The sequence below is a fragment of the Gymnodraco acuticeps genome, unplaced genomic scaffold (assembly GCF_902827175.1).
Source record: "Gymnodraco acuticeps unplaced genomic scaffold, fGymAcu1.1, whole genome shotgun sequence".
Lineage (NCBI taxonomy): Eukaryota > Metazoa > Chordata > Actinopteri > Perciformes > Bathydraconidae > Gymnodraco > Gymnodraco acuticeps.
The window spans coordinates 1,115,375-1,131,883 of NW_022990501.1; the positions used below are offsets into that span (position 1 = coordinate 1,115,375).

A 16,509-nucleotide genomic window follows, 5' to 3' on the forward strand; every position below is an offset into this window, starting at 1 on the left:
GAGTGTTGTGAACAACGCTGCTGACCTTTCTGTGTGGCTCCAGGGGCGACTGTTTTCCGGAGCCCATTGTCCTCTGTTAGGTCCTCCAGCTGGATAGGAGTCCCATGTGTTGCGGCCAGAGTACAGCTCTGCGGGGTGATACATGCAGCCTGCAACACAGAGGAGGAGGGTTTCAGTCTTTTGAATAAACAAATGAACACCTCATTTAAATAACGTCTGACTATATACTATAAAATGCAATTTGGAAGTGCTGCTCATTTCAACCAATCAGCTCTTAGCTTGTGCAATGACATCACTATGGGTTGAATCTTTCAGTCTGTGATGCTTATTCAGGAGAACACTGCTCTACCCACTGATTCATTATTTGAAAAAAGGCCAACAGGAAGAGCCCTGTAATCAAGTAAAGTAACATCTAATTACAGCAATTGGTGAACACTAACTAAAAACAGTGTCTTTTTTATTTTTTATTTAACCTTTATTTATCCAGATAAAAGCATTGAGATAAAATCTCATTTGCAATGCTGACCTGGCCAAGAAGGCAGCAACGTTACACATAACACAAACATATAAAATACAGAGAACATAACTAAGAAAACAAAAGACGAAAAAGCAGTCTCAAACATGGATATATGGCGACATTGATGGCATTTGTTAGCTCAAAACACGAGTATTGTGCGTCTTCATCACCACTACTATCTTAGTGAATGCTGTGCTGTGTCCGACCAGTATCCTTTTACAAAAACAACCATGTTTCCTTGCAGAAGACAGAAGATGCTGGTCTAATGATGCCTCTATTGGTCAGTTTGTTTGTGTTATTGTGCAACTTTGTTTATTCCGAAAACCAGTGATGTTGATTGGTTTTAAATATAAGTCCCCAGTCTGATTGAATTTGCAATTATAATTTTTTGGAAAATTAGATAAATTGCAATCTAGTTAAACTAGAGGTTAAATGGTTATAATTATAATGCAATGTATGCATGTTAAAGGTGACATGTCATGCTTTTCCGGTTATTACCCGTCCCCTTGTGTTATGAAGGTTTTTCTGCATGTAAACGGTGTGCAGAGTCAAAACCTTCAAAGTACACCATGTAGCGAGTAAAACTCTAAAACAGAAAACACCTCCCCAAAACGCCTCGTTGGTGAAACGTCATCATCCATTTGATTCTTCCGGGGACATCTGATGTCATGTCGTACCCGGAACGAAATGGACCAATCCGCGGAGCCGTTACGTTAAGCCCCCGCTGATTGGTCCAAATTGACCAATCACACACTCAGTGCAGGCAGCTCTGCTGATTTCTCCTCCCTGGCTGCAGGCTGATAACAGACAGTTGGGATCGCGGCGAAATTCTCTCTGCAGACCCGTTCTCTCTGCAGACCCGTTCTCTCTGCAGACCCGTTCTCTCTGCAGACCCATTCTCTCTACAGACCCATTCTCTCTGCAGACCCATTCTCACTGCAGACCCATTCTCTCTGCAGACCCATTCTCTCTACAGACCCATTCTCTCTGCAGACCCATTCTCTCTACAGACCCATTCTCTCTGCAGACCCATCTGCAGACCCATTCTCTCTGCAGACCCATTCTCTCTACAGACCCATTCTCTCTGCAGACCCATTCTCTCTGCAGACCATTCTCTCTGCAGACCCATTCTCACTGCAGACCCATTCTCTCTACAGACCCATTCTCTCTGCAGACCCATTCTGCAGACCCATTCTCTCTGCAGACCCATTCTCTCTACAGACCCATTCTCTCTGCAGACCCATTCTCTCTGCAGACCAGACCCTCTCTGCAGACCCATTCTCTCTGCAGACCCATTCTCTCACAGACCCATTCTCTCTGCAGACCATTCTCTCTGCAGACCCATTCTCTCTGCAGACCCATTCTCTCTGCAGACCCATTCTCTGCAGACCCATTCTCTCTGCAGACCCATCTCTCTGCAGACCCATTCTCTCTACAGACCCATTCTCTCTGCAGACCCATTCTCTCTGCAGACCCATTCTCTCTGCAGACCCATTCTCTCTGCAGACCCATTCTCTCTGCAGACCCATTCTCTCTGCAGACCCATTCTCTCTGCAGACCCATTCTCTCTGCAGACCCATTCTCACTGCAGACCCGTTCTCTCTGCAGACCCGTTCTCTCTGCAGACCCATTCTCTGCAGACCCATTCTCTCTGCAGACCCATTCTCTCTGCAGACCCGTTCTCTCTACAGACCCATTCTCTTGCAGACCCATTCTCTCTGACCCTTCTCTCTGCAGACCCGTTCTCTCTGCAGACCCATTCTCTCTGCAGACCCATTCTCTCTGCAGACCCATTCTCTCTGCAGACCCATTCTCTCTGCAGACCCATTCTCTCTGCAGACCCTTCTCTCTACAGACCCATTCTCTCTGCAGACCCATTCTCTCTGCAGACCCGTTCTCTCTGCAGACCCATTCTCTCTGCAGACCCGTTCTCTCTGCAGACCCATTCTCTCTGCAGACCCATTCTCTCTGCAGACCCATTCTCTCTGCAGACCCATTCTCTCTGCAGACCCATTCTCTCTGCAGACCCATTCTCTCTGCAGACCCATTCTCTCTGCAGACCCATTCTCTCTGCAGACCCATCTCTCTGCAGACCCATTCTCTCTGCAGACCCATTCTCTCTGCAGACCCATTCTCTCTGCAGACCCATTCTCTCTGCAGACCCATTCTCTCTGCAGACCCATTCTCTCTGCAGACCCATTCTCTTGGACCCATTCTCTCTGCAGACCCATTCTCTCTGCAGACCCATTCTCTCTGCAGACCCGTTCTCTCTGCAGACCCATTCTCTCTGCAGACCCATTCTCTCTGCAGACCCATTCTCTCTGCAGACCCGTTCTCTCTGCAGACCCATTCTCTCTGCAGACCCATTCTCTCTGCAGACCCATTCTCTCTGCAGACCCATTCTCTCTGCAGACCCATTCTCTCTGCAGACCCATCTCTGCAGACCCATTCTCACTGCAGACCCATTCTCTCTGCAGACCCATTCTCTCTGCAGACCCATTCTCTCTGCAGACCCGTTCTCTCTGCAGACCCATTCTCTCTGCAGACCCATTCTCTCTGCAGACCCATTCTCTCTGCAGACCCATTCTCTCTGCAGACCCATTCTCTCTGCAGACCCATTCTCTCTGCAGACCCATTCTCTCTGCAGACCCATTCTCTCTGCAGACCCATTCTCTCTGCAGACCCATTCTCTCTACAGACCCATTCTCTCTGCAGACCCATTCTCTCTGCAGACCCATTCTCTCTGCAGACCCATTCTCTCTTAAGACCCATCTCTCTGCAGACCCATTCTCTCTGTCCACTAGACCAATTCTCTCTGCCAGACCCATTCTCTCTACAGACCCCATTCTCTCGGCAGACCCATTCTCACAGCGTTTATCAACCCTTTTCTTACTCAATATCAAGCCACACTTATTGTTTTTACTTCGGCTGTGACTTTGTGTGTGCTCAGGATGAGTGTGGCTGTGTTTGGCTGTGTATCGCTAAACAAGGAAAATCACACCCTCCACGGAGCTTAGCGCGATTCACAACGTCCCCGACTGGTCCCCGACCAATCGGAGCACACTGGGCTCACAGGGAGGGGGGGGGGGGGGGGGGGGCAAGAGCTACAACGAGCCGTTTAGTGGAGAGAGTGAATACACGTAGTTTACAGAGAACCGAATGCGAAACCAATGTGAGTTTGGAAAATTGCACAGTATAAATCTATTCTAGTAGACCTCAACAATGGAATTATGATCAGTGGAAATGGCCATGACATGTGACCTTTAAAATGTATCTGAGCATTTACATTCTTTAAAATCGGAGATAATATTTTCAAAACATTATAGAAATAAGAGAGCATAGATAATGGCAAGGTCAAGAGGTAAATACTTTGAGTGTCGATATGATGTAAGTGAGTACATCATATTGACTTTTTTTGGCTGGCTATATTATGTTTTGCTGCTGCCCCAATCTTCAGCAGTACATTGCTTAGCTTCTGTACTCCTTTCTGTTTCTCCAAAGTACTGACTGCTATCTAGTATCCAGACTACTTCATACATACATCTGAATTATTCCTTGAATGTAGTGGTACTAAGTGCTTCATTGGCCATATACATGGTACATATCTGCATGTAATTAGCCATATACACACACACACACAAATGACAGAGAGAAACAAGTGTTACCAGTCTTGGTCTGTGTTTGGTAGGCCCTCCACTTCACACCTGAGAGCAAAAAGAAAGACATGAATGACGACACACAGCCATTGCTTTTGTTCTGGATTCTTCCACAGTGTGCTTAACATTGAGACTGTAATGTCATTTAGTATATCTCCAATGTATTTTATTTCCTCATGCTGTATTTGCTGCAGCACTGAATCTGCTCAGTGGTCATTTCAACAGGCAGAGCTACATTGTGCTTTCAGCCTCTCTCTAATCACTGCTACCACCACAGCCGGTAGCCATCCAATGACAGAAGAAAAGAAACATGGCACTGAGAAGAAGGGCCATAGCAACCACCACACTCATGAACAAGGAAAGACAAAAACAGGGAGGGCAGTAGTAGTATTTTTCTTAGTTGTAGTAATATCCCTGAGTCTTTACTCCTCTTACAGAGCAGGTGGGGAATGTGTCTCTAATCGACAGCAAACGTCTCCCACCCGCAGGGTCTCGTTGTTCATCACCAACAGCTGCTTCAGTAGATCGATGGTTCTTTTGATTTGCTTCAAGCACACCAACTTCCAGAAGCACAATGACTACAGCACCAGGTCAGGTGTTTGGCTGGCTGTGTCTCAGAATTTCTAATCCTTAACTTCCTCTGCCTACTATTCACATTGTCATTGTTATAGGCCGTGCCAAGGAGGGTGCTCTTTTCAGCTCAGTTTGTCTGTTTGACCGGAGGATTGCTACTGGCCAGGTGTTCATGTAACTTTGTAAAAGGATGTTGCATTTGCTAATGAAATCATCATTCATATCATTTTGGAACAGATGCAAATCTTTTCATTGCGTTATGGGGCATTTGTGCACGTAACTCCAAGTCGGTGCAACAACTCAAACAAAAACTGCAACAGTGAGATAAACAACAGGAAAATGATTTCTTTTGATAATCAGCTAATCAATACATTTTGCATGCAAAGATGGCAGAACATGCTGTTTTCATTCTCTTGACTGACAAAGCGAGACATATTCTTGGATGTTGAACAACAGGGATGGACATTTTTCAATATTTACTGACACTGTATAGAACGAACGGCTAATCACGAAAATAATCAGCAGATTTTTCGATTGTGTTAGTTAGTTGCAGCCTGGGTTTAAATTCTTTGAACAATATAACTACATTACATCTTCTATGTACCAACTACGATGTTTCCACCTGAGGACGTAAAGCTAAAGAACACGGCACATTTGAAAGAGCCTGTGAAGGCAGCATTGGTCTTGGCTAGTTGTCAGGCGATTCCTTACTTTGATTAAAACAACTTTTTTTTAATTACAGTTATGTATTTGACCATAGCCAGAAAATATGTCCTGCTGTTTGTGATGCTGCTGCCTTTAACGCTCAGTATATTGTTTTGAAATGACCTTGTAAAGATCAACTTTGCATGCTGAAGTGAGCTTTGCTGTTTCTACCTCTATATGAATGAATTCCACACAGCTATTTATAAACACTAAAGAGCTGCTGTTGAACTTCCCTCCAGGTGTGTTTGTGGTTGGACTGTTGCAGATGTGTGATAACCTTTCTTTGTGTGCTGAATAAGTTCATTGAGCAACCTCTTCAAGAGTTCATTTCCTACCAGTTGCTAGAGCAACAGAAGCCAGACGATTCTTGCTCTGACGCTTTAGGCTTTTTAGAGTCAACTGCATTTAGGCCTTGGTTTATTTTTAGAGTAGAAAGAGAACACAAAAGGCCTTTATGTACATACCAGGGTTCATACACTTTTTCACCAATGATTTTCAATGACTTTTCCATGACCTTTACCTAATTTTCCATGACTTCTCCATGACCTTTACCTAATTTTCCATGACCATAAAAATGACTCTTTCTCAGCGGAACCACTGAAAATGGTTTATTTGAACATGGAACAGGAAAATAAGGTCTGCATATGAAACATGTTGTGCCTATCTAAAACAAATCAAATAGGCTTACTAGCTTCTATCTACCAGCAATCTCTCACCAGCAAAACACCTCAACAGTTACTGTAAATGCCATTTTACGTTTCATTACTATACGATACAGTATTTATTATCATTATAGTATTACTATTTCGGCGATTAGCTAACATATACATTATATTTGATGCAACTTTAGTTACATTTCCATGACTTTGGGACAAATATTGTTTTCAATACCTTTTCCAGGGCCTGGAATTTGCATTTTGAATATCCATGACTTTTCCAGGTTTTTAATGACCGTAAGAACCCTGACATACAATGTTGCACCGCAAACATACGCTCAATGAAGACTGCCTGACTTTCTCCTAACAGACAGCACTGTGTGCCAGTTACTACATAAAGCTGTTATATCCTCACTAATTCTCTCATGTCCTTCTGTTCCACTTAAATCTGCTTTTTGAGAGACCAGCTCTCTGAGCTTTTGCGATTCTCTGCTAATGCTAAAATAACCTCTTCATCAATCGCTGTAAAGCTTGGGATCTTGATTGTCCATCTTGATTCTCTGTTGTTACGTGTGTTAATGTCACATATCTTTGCTCATGTAATGAAAAACTACATTCCTGTTAATCTCCTTATTAAGGAAAATAAAGAAATAAGCCACTTATATTACTTTAGCATTACATGCGGTCCCATGATGTACAGCCTACGTTGATCCAGTTTAAATAACTTTATATTTATTTTCTCTTTTAATAATGTTTAAGAGAAATGTAGGCGTTTCTTTTGAACATATCTCTCCAGCCTTGCATTCTTTTGGGAAATTGTTTGCATTGGACATAAATGGCAGCAAAACAAGCAGGAAGCGGTGTTTATTAAACTGCGGTAAACACGCCCCAAAACATCAGCATATTGCATGTCTTCATTGGAAAATGCTACAAATCGTAACGAGGCCTAATTGTTAGCATCCAAAATGAATATGCCATTTAAACAAAGCATATCAACTTAGAATATTGTCATAAGAGCAAGAATAGTGGAATAAAAAGTGTGCATGTTGCTGTTTGCTTGGTTCATGCTAACACATGGGTTCCCTGCTTGTGTGGTGTTATAACATTTTTAGACACAAGCATTGCAATCATTTTTTTGACAAGAAAAAACGCCTTACCACGCTTTATCCCCCGCCTGCTGCTGGTATTTGAGCAACATTACAAAGACAGCACATAAACCATCTGCTGTACACCCTCCCTGTTGCACACTACAGGACACACTAGCTACAGGGTTGTAGGGGGAGCCATCACTCAGCAGCAGCTTACATTTGACTCTGCACAACAATGGCGCTGTGCTTCCAATATTAAACCCATCTGCGCAGGGTTAACTCGAGACATCTGGAATTCTGCTCCAGCCTGGCCAAATGATGTCATGTGCAAAAGGGGTTAAGTTGCTGTTGGGCAAACCCTCTGCTTCACAGCGAGATACGTTCAGGAAAAGAATGTGCAATGCAAACAGTGCAGTTTAGTGTGTAGTAGTTCCAGAGGTATTTCTCAAGCTGTGTTGGACTGTATACCACAGACCAACTTGGTGTTAACATTTCAAAAAATATTTATTTGAGAAACGTAACAACAATGTCCCTTTGCAGAAAACATGACCCGGTTACTCATGATACTTCAGACTTTGGTGAAAGCAGTTTCAATGTAGCAACAATTTGCTTGTTGCTGAACTTTGTTCGGTGATCTGATAGATGGGTGTCATTTGGCAGAAAGAAAAATTGTCCTACAAAAAACTGCTCCTAACTGTGGATATTCTTAAATAACCATAACTGGGTCTTGTTTTTCCGCCGCTTTGAGCACCTTAAGCCAATTGCCATCTAGTTCCCCCCCCCCCCTCGGCTGGTCGAGTTTCCCGGGCAGGTAAAAGGAATATATGCATGTTAGGTGAACTGTCCCTTTAAACCTGTCATATGCACCACACACACACAGCCTGCTTTCTGCCTCTTGTCACCAAGGAAACCCTGGTCATCCACTCTGGCACCACAGAGGAGTAGACTTACTATATTCATGTCTCACAAACAGTTGATGCTTCTGTTCACGTGCAGCACATCTTACCTTGAGCACTGAGAAAGGAGGAGACCGAATCTGGACCCAATACGATGACGCTGTCCGTCAGGAATAGCTAGACAGCAGACCCGTGCAGTCCCTTTAAATAGACACGGTCATCCTCTGCGAGCTGGCAAACACACACAGACACAGCAGAGGGAGTAAGGGAACACCACAGTCAGTTGGAGCACAGATGTAGAAGACAGGAAATGTTTTATTGTCTCAAACCAAGGCATTTATCTTTCCTCAATCCCTAATGTAATGCTACCATTCTCTTCCTTGCCTCTCATTTCCTACAACACATGCTTTCACACACACTCGCACTGTTGCAAACCTGACCCTCTCTAGACAAAGGAAGAGGACGAAATGAGATGTAAGAGAGAAGTGAGAGGATGGATGGGCCAGTAACCTCTGACAGGCCTTCTTCTTCTCCTGACTATCCTCTTCATCGCCCTGCCCTTCGCTTTATTCTTCACTACTTGTTTCAACAAGGCTCCTTTTCTCTCTAGATACCCAATATCCCAGCCTTTTCCATTCTCTTTCATGCAATGTGTATGGCTCTGCCTATGCCTCACCCTCCCTTTTCTCTGCATGCTGTGTCCTTGTATCCCTGGCAACCGGTGATATCATTTAGTCCAGAGCTGGGAGCACGGTCTCAAGCAAGCAGGGGGGTGTATGCGTGTGATTTTTGACATCAAGATAGAGTGGGGTGGGAGATAAAATCTCCTTTTTGTTTTTCATTCTACATAGACGTCTGCAAGCAATACACAGCTGTCATTTGAATAAAAAAAACTGTCATTGTTAAGAGACAATCTGCTAATAGGCTGCAATTTGCATCCTCATTTAGACAAACCAACAGCCTGTCCTTTTCTTGCACACTCTCTGGAGCTGCTTACTAGCTGCAGTGAATCACTGCAGATGTGCATCTCCTGCTGAGACTGTCTGTGAGCCAGTAGTAAGGATCCTGTACCATAAAAGGAGAGATGGGCTGCACCAGACTAGGTCTGTCTCCGGTGGCTCACAGGCTGGCTAACAAGAGGAGAAGAGATGAAGAGGAAGCGGCAGATAGGCTGGATGGACAATCCTCCCTGGATGCATGCACATGTGTGAATTTATTGGTTTTGAGCCGGAAAAAGCGCCACAATCACAGAGAGAGAGAGAGTACAGTATGAGTCGAATATCAATCACATTTCTAAAAATAACACCCCCGCAGCTCTATCCCCTTCTCCCCCTCTCTTTAATAGCAGCTTCTCCCGGTGTATGCTCCATAAAGCACAGCCCTCTCTGAGGGGTACTGGAACGTTCCAAGGCAAGGTCAAGAGCAAGGAAGAGGGGTGTCTTTTGCAAGCGATGCAAAATGTACATGGCTTTTTTTTGTTAACAAAGACAATGAGGCAGGTTAACAGGTTTGAAGAAGGCACCGGGTGCACGTGTGTGTTTTGTGTTCAAACAGCTGGGTTGTGAGAGGAGTAGGAACCTAGAATCAAATGTTCAGGTGGTTGCCAAAAGCTGGCAATTAAATCAACTGGAAGCATACGTTGGGTACTAGTCATTCAGTAGAAAGTAACCCAAAATACTATTTATTTATTGTATTTAAAACACGAAAAGAAAGAGACCCGCAACTTTATGTTCTAAATAAATAGTTTAGTTGTGAAAATGTCTGAAATTGTGAAAATGTCCATAAAAGTTTGTCAAAGTGAAGGGTTACGTCTTGACGTGTTTTGTTTTGTCAGTCCTAAACTCAAAGATATTCACTTTGATATGTTACAAAAAAGAGAAATGCAAGAAATATCTATATTTAAAAAGGCTGAAAAACACATTACCGCCATTATGCACTGAAAATGACTAACGATTCATCTATTACCAAAAAAGTTGCATATTATTTCCTGTCTGATCGAGTGATCAACTAATGGTTGCAGCTCTAACGCTCATACAATTGTGTCAACAAATCCATGAGTTCATTTCATAGAGAAATCTTTAAAACAGAGTTCCTGTACAAAGACTTATCCAAAAGCACCACTTCACCAGAGATGTGCTAACAAGTTTCTTTGAAATAAGTTAATAAGCATGATACAAGTGACTTGGCGACTTAATAAATCTTAGCCGACTAACACCAAAATGAGAGGGGGCAGTCTCACATTTTGAGCTCTTTATTAAATCAAAGAAAAATAGCGACATAAAGCTTTCTGTGTGAGATGCGTTACAGACTATCTGAACTTTCTTTGGAGCCAAGTAGTGATGTGACACAATTTAAACACAAGACTAAAAGGGAGATTAATCCTCACTTGCTCTCACTGTAGCTCCTTTTTAAAAAAAAACTGTTTATCACTATAGCTCCTTTTTAACACACAAACACACACACACACACACACACACACACACACACACACACACACACACACACACACACACACACACACGTTTAATTGAGTGTAACCGCAACATTTTCCCTTCACTAGATTCTTCATTTCACATTTCTTATTTCTGCTCCTGCATTCTGTGTCTGCACATGAGCACTGTATCTGTGTATCTGTGTATCTGTGTATCTGTGTATCTGTGTATGTGTGTATCTGTGTATGTGTGTGTGTGTGTGTGTGTGTGTGTGTGTGTGTGTGTGTGTGTCTGTCTGCAGACTGTGCTGCACATTCATGCATGAAGCTCTCACACACACACACACACACACACACACACACACACACACACACACACACACACACACACACACACACACACACACACACACACACACACACACACACACACACACACACACACACACACACACACACACACACACACACACACACACACACACACACACACACACACACACACACACACACACACACTGCAGTATGTTCTGCCAGGACGATGGCACATTTAATAGACACACACGGGATAAAATGAAATGGAAACACATGCTCGCGCTTCTTCCACACTCGTAGATGAAGTGTATTTACATTTAGCCGTTAGCAAATAGCACACGAAGAAGCTCCACTGTAGCCCTTCTTTTACCTCTCTGTTTTTCTTGTCTTCGCTCTCTTTGGTCCACACGCCCCTCTTGGCTCCCCTATTCCTCCCTTGCACTCCTCGCCACCTTGTCTGGCCCGTTCCTCTCTCCTCTGTCTTCTTTCTTCCACCTCACTTCCTCCTCTTCCTGTTTCCACTCCGCTCTCAGATGCTCATAGCTCGGGCTCTGTAGCAGACCGATCCATGTACGGAGAGCGACGAGGCGGGCCGATAGAGCTGCCAATCACAAGGCACAAGCCAATGAGAGGGGAGAGAAACATTCACATGTTGCAGCTATCTAGGGGAGGGAAGGGGTAGCAAACAGAGGCTTGGGGGGCTTTTCATTTCTATCTTCCTCCTGCTGTATATGTGAGGGTCGGGAATGAGTTGGAACATGGCCAGTACAGTAAAGGAGGCATTTTACATTTATCCACAGCTGTGTAACACATTTTACTGGAGCTCACAGACATGACCCCCCCCCCCCTAAAATATCACTGCAAGTGGTTGACACCTATTTTCATGAATCCTCAAAAAATAGGATACCTTAGGTCTTAATTAAAGGGTAGTAGAATCATTATTTAGGCCTATTGGTAAGAACAATGCGCATCCCATGTATGTGGCTCATGGGGGAGCTAACTGCATATATCCATATATATTTCTGGAGGAATTGGGAGGCAAATCTGAGGCAAATGGTGACAGACGGGCTGCGAGTGTTGTCTGAGCTCAAATGTCAAGTGGCAGGATACAGGGGGAGGTGGGGCTATACAGCTCCAGGTTTATGAGGGAGGATCTACTATGATTACCCCCCAAAAAGCTCTCGCTACGATATCCTCATTTAACCCATCAGTGACAAATGAAAAAGCAGGCAGAGGTTTGGCACTGAGAGGTAGAGACGGAGGATGAGGAGCCAGACGAATGTGAGGGTGAAATGGTGGAAGGAAGGAGCCAGCCCACTGCCAGGTTTTTTTTTCTTCATTTTTTTGCCTCTCAAATACCTTAGCAACAGCTCCTGAACAGCCCAAATTCTATTGGCCAATGTATGACCCCATGTGAGTATTTGGACCAATGAGAAGGCTTTGGTGCAGAATTTAAGAAGGGAGAGCTTCACAGGCGAATATATTATCTGCTAAACAGAGCCCCCTAGTGGCTCAATGAGGATCTGTTCCTCATAAAGCCAAAAACTGTCATCTGCTGATACAGTTATTATACAGCAACATTTTTAACAATGTCACTCACGCTTCAGAAATGAACAGCTGAATAATCTCGGGGTTTATCCGTTTGGTTGTTCTCTTTTTAGTGTGTTTGTGTTGTGGATTATTTCGATGTATGCATCGTTAAGTAAAGCTGTATTTGTTAATGTGTTAATGAGTAGTGCTATGCATTTTTGCATGTATGCATAAATAATTGTATAGTTGTATATTTTATTTCAATATATTCAATAATGTTAAGATATGTATATATTTTTTTATTATTAATGTGTGCTTCTATTCAACTGGAGCATAAATGCTGTTAAAAAAACAAAACACAACTATACATATCCTGCTAATATGGATCAAGTTAAAAGTGACAGTTTAATGTCACAGTAATTGAACAATAAATAACAAATGTGTTAAGATATTTTACCATTAGTTTAGATAATAAGTCACATTCTGGTAAGATAGCGCTTTCACAAAATCCTATGTGAAAAATAAGAGGAAAAAGTTAAGGAAGGAGAATCAGTCAGGAATCATTCAGGAAAATCATGAGAAAATAAGATTTTTCGGAATTGCAATTAATTAAAATGATTAATTTTGAGTAGCCCCAAGTGAAACATAAAACTGTAAGAATTTTTCAAACGAAATAATTGAATTTACCTATGAAACATTTTTTAAAATACAATATTGTTTAACATTTGGCTACATTTTATAATAAAAGTCTACCTCACACTTTTTAGATTTTTTTAATGTTTGAATCTGTAATGTTTTTAGGCATTTTACCTTAGCTTGCAAGAGCTGATCATCATGGTGCAGGTAAAGGGAACAAGCTCAAAACAAGCCTAAACGGCCACCTAGTGTGCAATATATATTACTGCACAATGATGTACTAGCTTTGGAACAGAGCTGCCAGGGAAATTGTGGCCTACAGTGAAAAATAATAGGCAACATTTTTGTAAATTAGGCCTATGTATTACATTTAATAATAATGCTGCATTTATTATATAGTTTGATTTCATTTGAAATGCCTGCCTGATACACAGAACCATTGAGGGGTTTATTTAAATTGTGTGTCATAAAGAAACAGACCAGATGATTTTTTTTTCGTGCTGCCCTGAAAGCTCACATTCATTTTGACCATCTAAAGACAACTTGACCAGTAATTACATTTTGTACCAAAGTGCTATAACATTAGACTTGACAGTAGTAACATTCTCTGCTTCCTCCACTGAAGATGAAACAGCAGAGGGCAGCTGAGCTGGTTCTGTACTTGGTCAGAATATATCATTTTAATTGGTAAAAATGCTGACAGCAGAAAAATGTCTGTTCACATAACTGCATCATCAGCCCCAGCTACATAAGTTATGATTGTCATAACTCAGGATTAGATCAGAGAGGCAAGCTGGTCCCTCGATGAATAACCACAGTCGGTCACTCAAATTGACTTATTAGGGCAGTGAGGGATTGTTGCTCCAGCTTATCTGACTATCACTTAACATTTGCATAAGACTGCATGAGAAGAGGCAGCGTAGCACAGCAGCAGACACTCCAGCCATTGATATACAGCACATTTCAACTCCTTTACACCATAGACGAAAAGAACTCTGGTTCCCTATCTTTTTTGACGGACACCTCCTCCACAGAACTGTAACATTATCTCACTCCTTTATCAACACCATTGTTCAAGATAATTTAAACTGAATTGAAAACGTGATGTTAAATATTACTATTGATATAAAAGTGAATATTGCCACTTTGAGTTAATCAATTGCTTAAAACTATTATAACATTGTAGCATTACTTTTAAGCTTGCTTGCTAACTATAATCTTTAAACACTTGAGGATGTATAGGTATTCAATAATACTTAAGCTACTCACAAATATTTCCACCTCCCCCCAAAGTGCCCCAACATGGATAGAATACTGAACACACCTACCAGTGTCAGGGTCCTCTGCTAGACGTCACACCACATGTTAATCAAAGAGTCACATGCCAACCAGGTAGATACTCCAAAAGAGCACAAAGCACCATAAAGAGACACAACATGATCGCAAAGACACTAGAAGGAACTGCAGAGACACAAAGCAACTACAAAGAGACACAACATGACTACAAAGAGACACAACATGACTACAAAGAGACACACAAATGACCAGGAAGAGAAAAAACAACTACAAAAAGTCTACAAAAAGAGTGACATATACAACTACAGACTCAAAGAAGACAGAAAATACACACATAGAAACGCAAAACAATATTCCTCTTCAGAACGTGTGTGATGAGATCCATAACACTGACACAACACATGGTCAATCAGTGACTCTTCTGTGAGGGGATAGTCAATGCAGCATTGCACTGACAATCATCAAATAGTGGTAGTAAATGTGTTTGATCATAACAAGAGCACAAATAAAGAATCTGCATAATGTGTGTCCAAGAGTGTTGGGGCTATTTCTTATTCTGCTTCTTCAGTTTCTTCACAACTGGTTTATGTATCAGTCTTGCTTTTGAACTGGTCACTTTGTCGTAGTTATGCATTCATGCTTTATCTCTACTATTCACGATTAAAAGCATAGTGCCTCTGAAGAGCACTGGCCACTGTAGGCCTCTTGTTCCTCACGGAGACAGATTAGACACTTTTGCATTTTATATTACGCTGATAGCATGAGTCTGAATGTAAAACGTCTATGTCCCGTGTTTCACCTCCACACTCTTTAAGAGTGCACTGCAGTTATAGCTAGAATAAGATGTATCTATTTAAACAATGACTGTACAATACATGCATTGCACCACATTGACTATAAGCAGTAGTGGAAAGTAACTTAGTGCATTTACTCAAGTACTATATTGTACTTTTTGAGGTACACATACTTTACTTGAGTGTTTCCATTTTATGCTACTTTATTCTTGCACTCTACTAGATTTTGGCAGCAAATATTGTACTTTTTACTCCATTATCTGACAACATTAATTATTAGTTACTTTTGCAGGTACATATTAATAATAGAAAAAGTAATCAATGCATTATTATGTAATTTTATGGATGGGGATACCTGATTTAGTCTCCTTTACCAGCTGCAAACATTTAAATGATAGACACATTAATGCATCACCTGAACCCGGACCAGCACCAGTCCACGCCACACGACCGGGCCGCCAGAGATATAATATATATTATACTGAAAATGGATATTTTGATAATGGGTACTTTTAGATTTAGTACTGAAGTATTTGATGCAGGTAATCATTTGGTTATTTTACTTAAGTAACATTTTTAATGCAGGGCGTTTACTTGTATTTCACACTGTGGTGTATACTTTTATACTTAAGCAAAGCTCTGAGTACTTCTTCCACCAGTGCCTAGAGGCTCAATGAGGATTTCCATCTGTTGTCCGTGGAAATGTGTATTATGGACATATAACACATTCCCCAAAACCTTCATAAATGTACCGGACAACCCAACATATTCAGACCTTGATGACAACTTGATTGTCTCTTTTTCAACCATTTTTCAACATCAGTTTAAACTGACTAAGACTAATACACTCACATACTTATATATTCTGTAATGGAAACCCCTATAGTCCTCTACATCAAAAATAAAAGGGCCAAAATATATACATTTTGGGCAGCAGTAAGCGGACCACACGTGAAACAAGGCCTTCACAAGTTGTTCAGAATAGCTATGTTTGTTTTTAATTTCTCGAGGCACTAAGGTGAATTTGTGAAATACTGACATTGTAAATATGTGACCGCAAGTAGTTGATAATCCTGTATTTTGTCGCCTTCACCATGGATTGCACCATTGATCAAATATAATAGCTTCTATCCCAAAGAGCAAACCATAACGTCATTAAGAACTCACAGTCAAACTTGTCAAATAAACATCAGTAGGTTTGTTACAGTAGCTTTACTTCAAAAAGAGAAATACATCCTTAAAGAACATACACTTTAGAAAAATAGTCATAGGAACAAACTTCTTTGGAATGGTGTGATAGAGCCCATCCACGCCCACAAATGAAAGGAGACCTTTCTTTTGTCACACTCTACTTTGCATATCTGGACTGTAATAATGGTAACTGCAAACCCTTTCTGTCATTGCTTGCCAGCCGGA

General features: G+C 41.8%; 1 long non-coding RNA gene across 1 annotated transcript; it reads right to left on the bottom strand.

Moving 5' to 3' along the window:
• LOC117552980 lies at window positions 1–11,415 on the bottom strand. The gene is made up of 4 exons (XR_004570054.1): window positions 11,208–11,415; window positions 8,202–8,322; window positions 4,183–4,221; window positions 1–149 (listed from the first exon to the last, which is right to left on the bottom strand). It is a non-coding gene; the product is annotated as an uncharacterized LOC117552980 (long non-coding RNA).
• Between the last annotated feature and the right edge of the window lie 5,094 nt (window positions 11,416–16,509).